This window comes from Borostomias antarcticus (assembly GCF_949987555.1).
Source record: "Borostomias antarcticus genome assembly, chromosome: 1".
In the NCBI taxonomy this organism is placed as follows: Eukaryota; Metazoa; Chordata; class Actinopteri; order Stomiiformes; family Stomiidae; genus Borostomias; species Borostomias antarcticus.
Genome location: NC_140234.1, coordinates 39,434,258 through 39,448,007, shown reverse-complemented (window position 1 = coordinate 39,448,007; position 13,750 = coordinate 39,434,258).

Genomic DNA, 13,750 nt, shown 5'->3' with positions numbered 1-13,750 from the left:
GAGGAGGAGCAGGTGGAAACAGGTTTAGGTTTGAGCTACTTATCAGCAGGGAGCCAATTGTGCCGCTTCTGTTAAATTCTGAAACCCAGAAGGGTCTATTTAACATGCCTGATTCTTCTCCTCATGTGTCTTTAGCGAAGGATCCAAAGGATCAATGGTGCGACTTGGGGACATGGATACAAGACTGTTGTGCGATACCAGACGATTGGTGGTGCAACTCATCAGTCCTCCCCATGTACAGATGTTCAAGCGAGAGGGGAGCGACTGCCTGTTTAAAGAATTGTGTGAAGTTTCCTTTGATGTTGCTAAGAGCGTCTGTTTTGTTTTCAAATGTAACAAAGGTATTTTTGTCAGATTGTGCATGGAACCGGGAGATGAGGAGCGTCTTGCTACCCTCCCAGATCTGTGAACAACAGGGAAATATGATGTGGGTTTAGTGCATTTGGCCCCACCGGTGGTTGTTTCACCCAGGTGGAAGTATCGTCCTTGTCTGAAAGAATACCCGGTCAAGCCTGAGGCATTGGAGGGCAATTAGGCCTGTGTTTAAAGCTTTGCTTGAGAAAGGAGTAATCAGTGAGTTACCCATGGGCAACCAGGTGCGCACGTCTATCTTTCAAGTAAAGAAGGTGCGGGGCCCTGGAGAACCGACAGAGTGGAGGGTTGTTCAAGACCTGAAAGGGGTTAAAAATCACGTGGAGAAACTATAATTTTTTTACTTTTATTTTTTTATTTGTGTTTATTTGGCAGGGACAGTATACAAAAGGCATTAATCCCACGAGGCGGAAGTGGAGAAACTAGAACCGATTGTACCAAGAGCCAGAGACCATTTTGACAGGGGTAGGGCCAAATGCTAAATGGTTCAGAATTGTAGACCTCTTGAATGATTTATTTTCCATTCTAGTCCACGAGGACAGTCAATTCTGGTTTGCAATTAGGGATGCGCATGGTATTGACCATTGCGCCAGGGGGGAGGTGAAACAGTATGGCCGCAACAGTAGAGACAAAAAATTACGCAGATTTTGTTTTCTTGTTTAAAATGGTAATGAAAATTAATGTGTTAGTGAGAGGTATTATTAATTCAATACAATTGTATTAGGTCCATCACCAATGTGCATGACAAAAAAAAAAAAAAAAAAAGGACAAATCAATAGGCCTATTGCCTAGGCCAGAAGACTAACAAGCACAAATGTAGGCCCAACAATTTGGCCTCCGAGTCTTTACTATTATAGTAATTCACTTTATGCTATTCAATGGTTAGGGGTGCACGGCACATTGCCACTAAAGTGTGCTCATATTAATTAATATAGCCGAATCATTTGTTTTAGTCAAGACGTGACAGAAATCTGTGCAACAATAGCGTATGACTAAATTCTAAGAGGAGCGCTCACTTCCATAGCCGAATTGCCGAGTTGAGCACTGAAGGAGGGGTAGACCATTAAATTCGCAAGACATAGGGTTATTATTTCTTACACTTTATTATTTATATCTTTCTTTATGGATCAATGTTTGTATAAATGTGCCTTCGAACGTAGTGACAAGACTGATCTCTGGGCTTGTGCTAGCGACATTTTAAACTACAATGGGAAAGTAACCGACTCTCCTACAATTACATATCATAGAGAGTCCACCTTCATATTTTCAGCTTGTTATGTGCATATTTAGTTATATAAAAATGACAACAAATCAGCGGAGTGGTTGGGAAACATCAAGAATAGTCATGCATTGTAGCTTACAGAGTTTGAGAAACATCCTAAATTTTTCCTGATTAGCACTCGTTGTAGAAACTTGAGAATCCTATTTTTAGACTAGTCGTGTTATCAGCGTCTAATCGTCAATGAAAATAGTCGCTGCGCACATCTAACCCACGCCAGGACCAGCGGCTAGGTCAGTGGCAAAATTTCCTAAGCAAATAAGTTTTTCCTCATTTTGGTATCCCAATACCAAGAATAGAATTCAATACGTTCTGATAATGGACCACACTTTGGGGGAATCATACTGAGAGTAGCGTTCAGGATGTTAGGAATCAAACAGAGATTTGGGTGCGTCTATCACCCACAGTCAGGGAAGTGTAGAATGAGCAGCGTCAGACCAATCACAATTTTAGTTAATTTCAGTTGAGTTTTTAAATGATGCTCAACAGCCCTGCCCCGCCCTGCTGGAAGGCGAGCACAAGTCGAATAAAATGAAAATGACAGAGAAAGGGGACGATTTAGTGGTTGAAAGAAAGTCAACGTCTGACATTTGGACGTTACTTCGGCTACCGAAAGGCTGATGTAACATCAAGCCTGGCGACAGCACAGGGAGCAATTAGCAATATTAGAGATGATGACAAGAACTAATCGGAGGCTCCCATGCCGTGTTTTACATATCGCAATATATATCGCAAAAAAGTGTATAGCTGCAATGTATGTTTTTGTCAATATCGTGCAGCCCTAGTAAAAAGCCTCTAATATCCCTACCAGGCCCAAAGAGTGTACCCCTACCATTTGCCTCCTACCGCAACCGATGGGCAGCAGGTAATATAGAATACCCCCATCCACAATTAGTGTCCAACTCATGGGGAATCAGCAGTCCTGGCAACCCCTAGGGCCTCTAGGCAAGGCCAGTACCCCAGAGGTCAGGATGAGTCCCAGAGGGTCACGCCTGGGTCTAGAGGGTTAGATGAGATGTCCCAAGTAGAGATAGAAGCAGTATACTCCCTGGGCCTACTTCGTAACACACCCACAGGTCGTGCAGCCTGGGAGGAAGACGCAGCTGTTCCAGGACCATCGATGATGGTCCCCTACCAGAGGCGCCCTGCGGCACCCGGTCCAGCCGACCCTCCAGCCTACGAGATGCGCCCGATGACACCTGGACCAACCGGTCCTCCAGCCTTCGAGATACGCCTAGCGACACCCTGGCCAACCACTTCACCAGCTGCTTCACCCGCCCAGTTCAGAACCCCGCAGTCCATTCTTCGGTCGCTGTTGATGACTCCCACCCCTCAAAAGGAATCGTCGTTCCCAGGTGCCAGTAGAGACACCATCACGTACCCAGGCATCAGCGGAAGCAACATCAGGTGGAAAGCAAACATGCAGGCAAATGCTAGAGCGATGGTATCCCAGAGCCCAGCTAGTCCCATCGAGACGGACCCGGTGATCACACCTCCGGAACACTCCAGGTCACGCCGCTGGTCAGGGAACGACAGCAACATTTCCTCAGATGAGGACGTGGATTTGTCATGGTTTCCCTGCACCCCTAGCACAACAGAGCGTCTGAGTAGAATGCCGTTGGACAAGTTCAAGAGACTTGTTGATAAGCTGCCTGCCCGTCAGGATAAATCAGAGATGTGCCGTCTGTGCCATTAGGCCAGCATCGCATCAGATATTACCAGAATCGTGCTACTCCCATAAGGAGGCCCAGCATGAAGAGGCCCAGCACGAGGCAAATCGTCGAGGGTATCAGCGGTCACATGCTCTCCCTTATCGCCAAAGTGGATGCCCTTGGGGGCAGGTTTGACGAGCTGTGTGACCTGCTGAGGAATGCCTCAAATGACGACTGAAGGAGACCCCTGTATAAGGGTTCATGTGGGACTATTAACATATATACTCAAGCGCACCCCACAATAGTACTTTCTAAGTGATCTGAAGTATTGTATACCACTGTAGTGAGTAGACTTGGTCACTATATAACCTAACACTGTAACCACCAGAATATTCTGTAACTGATGTTTTAAGATTAGTGTCTTTTTATATTACTGATGTCTTTTTGTACTACTGTTTCCGCACTAAAAAGTGCTGTCCGGCCGTAACTATTTCCAAGTGAGTTGTGTGAGCAAGGGAGTTGAATGTTGCTCAGGCCGTCCAGCCATAGAGAACTGCTTATACTTATGATCTATAACCATAATATTCATATCTATGAGTTGTTGTTTATGTTGAAATGATTGATCATTACTACTGGACGTTTGAATCACTGAATGTGACTAAATCAGTCACACAGGGGAGACTGTTGTGATTTAATTTGATTTAGCCCCCCTGCATTTTAATCATCTTATTATATTGTAGCGATCCCGAATGTAATTCACAAAGATGGACTGTCTCAGAACAGAGGCGTTAGGGTCAGCAATGATAGAAGGGAAACGGAGGAGACAAGGTCAGGGTCCAGCTGGACTTCACACAGGAGGGGGAGGGGTGGTTATCAGCCTAGACCCAGGGAACAAGGACGAGAGTATGGGAGAGAATGGAGTAGGGAGGGAGGGCAATCAACTAGATCAATGGTTGATATGCTGAGACATAGCGGATACGAAGTGACCCCCCCACATACCAGAGGAAGATGGCAATAAAACGAATGAAAGGATCCCTTTTTTGAGCTAAGTCTCCCTATCAGCCTCTAAGCCTGGGAAGGTGAGAGACAGCCCCGGTGACCCCCTTAATAAGATAGGTCTGGCGTTTATCAGAAGCGGACAAAGAAGCTGTTTGGAGGGAATTAACTGTCCCTAAATGTGTAATCATGAAAGTAACCGTATAATCCATTAGTAAAAATACAGTTGAATATCATTTATTGGAAATATAGATGCTTAAGACAAAACTGACTATTAATCAACATGTATGTGTTAGTAAAAAATCAATTATGTAACTTTGTAGAAATATATGACAAGCATGTAATAGATAGGAAATGTATTCATGTTTTAACTGTCTGGATATATAAGTTATGCTTAAAACCAGAGTTTAATAAGTTGTTAGTTAGACAATTCAATCTAAAGAATGGTAACTTGTATTTTTCCATGTTGTGGGTGTGAGAGATAAGATGAATGCAGGAGGTATTAACCAATCAGGAGGGAGGAGTGACGAAAGGAAAGTGAGAGCTAAACATGGGATTAAAAGGAAGGAACAGGCGGGAAAGAAGACACTTTTTTCCTTTCCATCGGAAGAGGAGTGGAAGACGTCAGAAGCTGAGAACCTGGGATTTGCTTTTCTTTCATGAACTTTTTCTTGTAACTTGCATTTTTTCCATGTAAACTGGATTATTTGTATAACCTCACAAAGTTTTATAAAGATTCTTACTTCAACACCAGATAATTTCTTCTTGCTTTTATTGATTTGGTGAGTATCTAAATGTTTTGGTTGAGTAAGTTAATCATTGATTGAAATGTAAATAACAGGTTTACAGCAGGGCAATTGGGCCCCAGCCGAAGCCAGCTACAAGGAGCCAGGCTTATGGAGAAGGTCGTGTCTCTCTCTGTCTCTAAAGGAATTCACCTCTAAGCTGAGAGAAAAAAAAGAAAAAGCTTGAGCAGAGGTCTGAATTAAAATGGTAATGCTCTGAGAGAGAGAGCATATCACAAACTCATGTGGGAGATGCATTCTAAGAGAGGCTATGACTGTTTGACTCATGTGATGGTAGTTTAAAGCAGTAACATATTAGCTTCATGAGCCACGGATAACGATAAAACCCGGTGAGAGAACGGAGTTGATAATAAAGGTTGTATAAGCCGTGGCAGGGAATTTACATAAATAAGCCATCACTTTGAGATCAACAGGTCAAATAGCCTACTCTTCAACATATATCACATTATATTGTAATCATAATCATCCTATGGTATAAATTGTTTTAGACAGACACAACATTAAATGCTGTAAGAGATATCTGCTCAAGAGTAGTACCAGATGAAACCAATTATAAACTGCTCAACAGCAATATCAGATACGACCACTAGATGTAGCCATAGGGAACTGATCTGTTGAAAGTTGAGTTCTCCTACTTAGGTCAGCAGTCTAAGGCTGCTGAGGCTAGCAGTTTTATGGCGGCTGGAATAGTGTACGCTCTCTCTGACCGCTTAGATATCCCGATTTCTTCCTGTTAAATTCCCAATTTTCTCATCTTTTCCCCCCTGATCTGTCAAAAGATTGAATAAATTAATGCTGGCACTGCAGTCTTGTCTATAAAAACAGTGGTTATTATAAGGGTGTGTCTCTTTCCCAGGAAGCACCGGCTTTACTGCTATTTTGTTTCTGAAAAAGCAATAAAGTCATTGCATTGAACTTCTGCGTGCCTCAACTTGTTTTCATTTTGGACTCTGAACTATTTATTTTGAACTTTGAACTATTCTGAACATAGAACCATTTTGAACTTAAATTAATTTTGAAAATGAAAATTGACCTAAGACAGTTAATTATTTTTACTCAACTCTCTCTGTTTTAATGCTTCTTGATCTTTCCGCTGCTTTTGACACGGTGGATCATGATATCCTTATCGCTAGGCTTGAGAAATGGGTTGGTCTTGGAGGCCCGGTTCTAAACTGGTTTAGAAGCTATCTACTCGGTCGTGAGTACTGCGTCTCATTTGATGATTTTTGCCTTACAGGACTTAACAGCACTTGCGGCGTTCCACAGGGCTCCATCCTAGGACCTATCCTTTTTAGCCTTTACATGCTTCCACTAGGAGTCATTATCCGCAAATGCAATATTGATTTTCATTTTTATGCAGATGACACACAAATATATATAGATATATCTTCAGCCAGTTGATGACCTCCTAAATTGTCTTTCCACCATCAATTTATGGATGGCCCACAATTTTCTGCAACTAAACCAAGATAAAACCGATATATTGGTCATAGGAAATGAAACTAAAAGAAAGTCTGTCATTGCCCATCTTGAGAGTAGAGGTCTCAAAGTCACCTCTCAGGCTAGAAATCTGTGTGTCATTCTAGACAGCAACCTAAACTTTGACGCACACATTAGAAATGTCACATGCAAGGCTTTTTACCACTTAAAAAATATTTCTAAAGTTAAACCCTCCCTCTCCCATAGCGATGCAGAGAAACTAGTACATGCCTTCATAACCAGTCATCTAGACTAATGCAACTCACTATTCACTGGACTCTCCAGTAAAGCAATACATAGACTGAGGGTGGTACAAAATGCTGCAGCTAGGGTTCTCACAAACACCAAAAAATATGAGCACATACCCCTGTCCTGAGATCACTACACTGGCTTCCTATAGATTTTAGAATTCGGTTTAAAGTGTTGTTGTTGGTTTCTAAAGCTTTACATGGTCTCGCTCCTGTTTACAACAGTGATATTTTAGTATGTTATGTTCCTGCCTGAGCCCTTAGGTCCTCAGATTCACTGCAATTGACCATTCCTCGCACCAGAACTAAAACATATGGTGAAGCTGCTTTCTCCTCATATGCCCCCAGATTATGAAACGAGCTTCCACTAGACTTAAAAAACTGGCACCGTGGGTACATAAAAAAAAAAGACCTACCTGTTCAAAAGGGCATTTCCCATTGGATAATAACAATGCAGGTTTTTAATTTTGTTAGCATAATGTCATTCCTATTTTACATTATTTTCTCATGTCTGAATTTTACGTTTTTTTTTTTTTTTCTTTTTTCTGTTGTCTATTGTATTTGCATTTTGTATTTATTATGTTGTGTAAAGCACATTGAGAGGCACGTTGTGTCTGAAATGTGCTCTATAAATAAAGATTATTATTATATATTATATATATGACAGGACCTGTCAGTGACATTTTTCTTGGCCCCACCTATCCCTTTTCCCATAGACATACTGTACAGAAACAGCTGTAAACTCCGGCTCTTGGCGGAGAAATAGACCGAATAATTTAAAACTTGAGTTATCACTTTGAGTGATACCCAGAAAAAAAGGTTAATGCCCCATGTATGTCTACAGGAAAAGGGATTTTTGTGCCCAAATATGTCACATGATTTGCAATACCGACTATGCCAAATGGCTGGAGCTGCTCCTGGGGGCTTGATAGAACGCTAACTAACACACATATACACACACACACACACACACACACACACACACACACACACACACAAGCGCTAGCCATTTAGCTAACAACATGTTCTTATGTTTATGTTGTTAAATTATGTTATTATGTAAGTTGCTTTGGATAAAAGTGTCAGCTAAATTATTGTAATGTAATGTAATCTGAAGGTACTGTGCATTAGTTGTACTGGCACAGAATACGCACCCCCCCCCACACACACACACACACAACACACACACACAGTCACATGCACACACACACACCAGATATATACTCTACATGAACTCTGATGTAATGTTTAGCAGTAGCTGACGGCGGTCTTATATGCAATTTATTCCCTAAATGGATTCAAGCACACATACGACAGCTGGCTGCGACCCGCGCGCGCTAGCCTAGCCCAGGGCGTGCTCTGTGATCTCAGTCCATCACTATCAGACCCACGCGCGCGCTAGCCTAGCCCAGGGCGTGCTCTGTGATCTCAGTCCATCACTGTCAGAGGTGTTGGTCAGCAGTGTGAAGGAGCTTTATCGACTGGATGAATTGCCGTATTGATAGAGCCATAAAATATAACACAGACGCGTATTAATAATCACCCCGAGCTCCGCCTTGCCATTGGAACACAGATATCATTAAGACGGCGGCGGCGCCGACACGCCTCTCATCTCTCTGTTAATTCCAGTCGTCAGACTCACTGCTGAAGGGTCAGCGAGCGCCGGCCGCTGAGCTGGACCCCGCGATGGAGGGCGCAGATACCGGAGGACAGGCAACAGTGCGGCGTGTGAGCGACGTGGCTCCGGCCCTACGCTGGGCCCCGGCACCCGTCTCTCCGCTCCTCGGGAACGAGGAGGAGGGCAGACCGGAGGGAGCAAGGAGGAGGGCAGACCGGAGGAGGGCAGACCGGAGGGAGTGAGGAGGAGGGCAGACTGGAGGGAAAGAGGAGGAGGGCAGACTGGAGGGAGTGAGGAGGAGGGCAGACCGGAGGGAGTGAGGAGGAGGGCAGACCGGAGGGAGGGAGGAGGAGGGCAGACCGGAGGGAAAGAGGGGGAGGGCAGACAGGAGGGAACAAGAGAAGGGCAGACCGGAGGTAACGAGGAGGAGGGCAGACTGGAGGAGGGTAGACCGGAGGGAGCGAGGAGGGAAGACCGGAGGGATCGAGGAGAGGGCAGATCAGAGAGAACGAGGAGGAGGGCAGACTGGAGAGAACGAGGAGGAGGGCAGACCGGAGTGTTGTTGTGCATCCAAGGTCGCGCTGCGAACATTGCTGTTATGTGCCGCCTTAATTTCCAGGCAACTTGAGAGAGGTTTTATGAAAGTCATACGCACGCACACACACACGCACACACACACGCTCGCACGCACACACACACGCTCGCACGCACACATGAGCACATGCCTACCTTTTTATTGCTGAAAAGGGAAGAATGGAGTTAGAGTGCTCTTTGGGATTAAATATGGAGAAATTACCATTGGAGACAAAGAACACAGCTAATGCATTAGTGTGTGTGTGTGTGTGTGTGTGTGTGTGTGTGTGTGTGTCTGTGTGTGTGCCCACAAATGAGTGTTTCTCTGCCCGAGTGTGTGTGTGTGTGCATGCATTCATTCTGCTATGTTTAGCATTTGCAGGATTAGACAGGGACATTCCAGGTGTTTTTCAGATGGAATGGGTACAGAACACTGCTAACATTATATATGCTATCCAGAGTGCTTGGTAGGGGATGGTCTCCATGGTGACTGCAGGGTACATGAACACATTATGCGTCATCACTGCCTAGAGTTGGCTCGGGGATTAGGGTTGACACCAGCGGATGGGATCGACTTAATTGGACTTCAGCCGAAATGCGCCAGATCTACACCTTCTGTGGACAGGCTTTAGTTCTATACCACCTCGAGCACGACTGATTCACTAACACAGGCTTACTGATTTGTATTGTCGGTCAATCTGGTGTGTGTATGTGTGTGTGCATGTGTGTGTGTGTGTGTGTGTGTGTGCGTGTGTGTGTACATGAAGTTAATGTCCCTGGTGACATGGGTTGAAACTTCACCATGGTCGTATCTCTTGGGCCCACTTCTCTGGACCTTTCCTTTAAACTGCATTGATGAAGAGAAGATATGGACGGTGTAGGTCTCCATTCTCCTTTTTAAGAAAAAATAAAAGTTATACACATACACTCACAGAGAGTCATGCTTTAAGGACTATTGTCCTCATTTGCCCTTTGGCTTTTTACAACAAGCTTAAAAACAAAAGCAAGCTCAAAACACAAAAAGCCGTGATTTCCTTATCAATGATGAATACGACTTGTTCTTTGTGTGAGTAAACAGACTTCTAATCTAGCGTGTGTGTCTGAGAGGGTTAGCACTTAGCTACTGTAGCGTGGCACTCGGTGGTTTGTTGTTGTCAAACAAGGTAACGTTTTTGAGCTCAAGGTGCATCCTGGTTCAAGCACCGCATGTGGACTGGCAGAATACACACTGGAACACAGAGATCTACAGTCAGAACCTGGAACACAAACTGGAACACAGAGATCTACAGTCAGAACCTGGAACACACACTGGAACACAGAGATCTACAGTCAGAACCTGGAACACACACTGGAACACAGAGATCTACAGTCAGAACCTGGAAAGTGAAAACCTGAAAGCCTCTAAACTCTGTGTAATGGTCCAGTACCATCAGCATGTTATTGTCTGTGTGCCCCTGATATCTCTGGATATGACCGGAAACAGTTGGGGGGATTGGGGCCGGGAGGGCAAGATACAGGAAGGACGATCTCCCGTTTTCAAGGGAGAAAGAGGGGGCGAGGCAGACACCTTCCCATGGTGCCCCCCGTCAGTAGCTGCAATTAACCACCGTAAGCGAAGCAAAGTCTGCCAACTGAGGGCCACCACCCGGGCTGGGGTTCGGCTGCCACAGGCGGGGAGAGCAGCCGGCGGAGCTTGCCTTGCCGGCTCCCAACCCAGAATTCAGCAGCTGAACTCCGAAGGGCTCATCCCCAGTACAATCAACGTCATGGAGCACCTGGCCTGCACCACCAAGGCCCTCGTCATCCTCCTCCAGGAGACCCACTGCATAACAGGAGATGAGCTAGTTCTCCCAAATTTCTCCCAAACTAAGCAGTAAGCATCCCGGACTCAAAATCTGGAGAAGAGCCCTAGTTGTTGCGATCCCTAAGCTGAACAAGCCTGAAGGGGACCCCAAGAGTTACCGCCCCATCTCTCTGTTATGTATCCCTTTCAATATCCTCGAGCATCTCATCTACGCCCGCGTCGAACCACTCATCGACCTGCTGCTCTCACAGGAGCAGGCAGGGTTCCGACGCGGGAGATCGACCGTAGATCAAGTCACTTTGATGACTCCAGACATCGAGGACAGCTTCTCGGCTAAAAAAAAAAGGCTAGAGCCGTCTTTATAGACCTGACGGCTGCCTACAACACCGTATGGCACCATGGCTTCACCTGCAAGCTGCTCCGCCTGCTGCCGGACAGGCACATGGTCAGCATGATCATGGAGCTTCACAGTCTCCAGGAAGTACGCCAACGCAGATGACCTTGTGCTGGTATCCATACCTCCAGAAATGGAGATTGAAGCTCAGCGAGGCAAAGACAAGGCAAAGGTGTTGGCGGCCTACCACCTTAACAACAAGGAAGCCTAACGAGAGCTCCAAGTGCACATCGATGGAACACTCCTGCCATGCAGCGCCAAACCAACCATCTCGGCATGACATTGGACAGATCGCTCGCGTTCCGCCGACACCTCGAGACACAGCGCAAGAGGTTAACAGCTTGTGTGGTGTTGATGAGGCGACTGGTCCAATCAGGCTGGGGCACCGGGGGAAAAAACACTGCGTACGAAAGCCCTAGCCCTGGTCTACTCGACCAGTGAATACTGCGCACAGGTCTGGTGCTGCAGCGCTCACACCTGCCTCATCGACCCACCTATCAACGAAGCCTTGCGCATCATGACAGGATGCCTGCATCCCACTCCTGTGGACAACCTTTCCATCCTTGCAGGCATCCAGCCCGCTGGCCTACGCCGCACAGGACCCACAGCACGTCTCACTTGCCAGGTCGTGGAGCCTAACCACCTGCTCCACGACAGGCTCACTGCAACAGCGGAGCCTCCCCGGCGTCTCAAGTCGAGACACCCTCTTGTGCAGCACGGGATCTCCTGCAGCAATGCAGAGATCTTAACATCAGCAAGGCAGGATGGGCGGACCACACCTGGCGTGTGGAGTGGGAGGCAAACACTTCCAGACTCTGATTTCATCCCAGCCGCCGGTCCTTCCCTACTGGGATGGACTTACCCAGACCGGCGTGAGTGAGGCTTAATCTCTTCTGGACCGGCGTCGGACGCTTCTGCTCATCACTGCACAGATGGGGCTTGGGTTCCTGTCCGGCGTGCGAGTGTGGCGCCGAGGAACAAACTGTAGACCACGTCATCCAGGACTGTCCGATATATGGGACACCCAATGGAATGCATGGCCTGACGGTTGTGGATGACGAAACGGTGACATGGCTCCTGGAGATGTGGCTGGATATATAGCCCGGGTGACCCCTCACCCAGACTCGGGGGGGTAAAAGGATAGCCCCTCGGCCCCGAGCCTGGGGGGGAGTGAAACATCGACACCCACACGAAGAAGGGAGAAATTGAGGGAACCAAAAATATGCTTAACAACATGAGCTACTACAATATTCCCCCTCTCCGCTGAGGGCTTCCTTCTCATGCTCCATCTCTCGATCCCTGAAGTGCCTCTATTTCAGACCAACAGCCACTTTCTCTCTCTGTTTCTCTCTATATATCTTTCTCCCCCTCCCCTCTCCTCTCTCTCTCTCTAATCCTATTCAAAGACGTGTATATGTCCTCAAATGAGAAAAGGGGAGAGATTGCTGCTGTGTTGAATAAGAGAGGTGACACGCAGTGTGTGCGCCAGTGTGCGTCAGCTCTCAAAGCTAATGATCATAATTACTTGCGTTTCAATGGCGGCTGATGGTTGTGTTTGGAATCATCCTCAGATCATCCACATCATCCTCAGTGTCTGATCCTCTTCAATCAGAGTGAACGCCTGCACCGTTTCAGTGTGTGGTTTTATCCGTCTAATGCTCGCACAAATCACATTCATTCTGTTCATTTGGTTTCACTATTACCGTAGGGTCATGCTCAGATTTATTTTTTATTTTCTTAATCTCACAGCATTTCCTCTAGTAAAGGGTTCGCAAGAACTTTCAGAGTCGCAATAATGTGCCAAAGCTAACCTGTAAGGAATGTCTGTGCTTAAAACCTCAGAAATGGCCAGAAAAGTAAGTGGTGTGTGTGTGTGTGAAACCTCCATTTATAATGAATGATACAGCCAGCACACTTGCTGAGGAGAGGGGGTTAGGGGGGGAGGGGGTGGGTTGACGTCATCGCTGAGGCCTTAGGACTACATGCATTAGCCACTGTAGAGAGCCTATGTCAACACTTCAGAGAATAGGCTTTATCCCTAAACACAACAAATATAAACAAGCATGTACACAAGCAATATACACAACCATATACACACCCATATACATAACCATATACACAAACAATATACACACCCATATACACAAACATATACAGATCAAATATACACAAACATATACACAACCAATATACACAACCAATATACACAACCATATACACAACCATATACACAACCATATACACACCCATATACACAACCAATATACACAACCATATACATAACCAATATACACAACCATATACACAACCAATATACACAACCATATACACAGCCAATATACACAACCAATACACACACCCATATACACAACCATATACACAACCATATACACAGCAATATACACAAACAATATACACAAAAATATACACAACCAATATACACAACCATATACACAACCATATACACAGCAATATACACAAACAATATACACAACCATATACACAACCATATACACAACCAATATACAC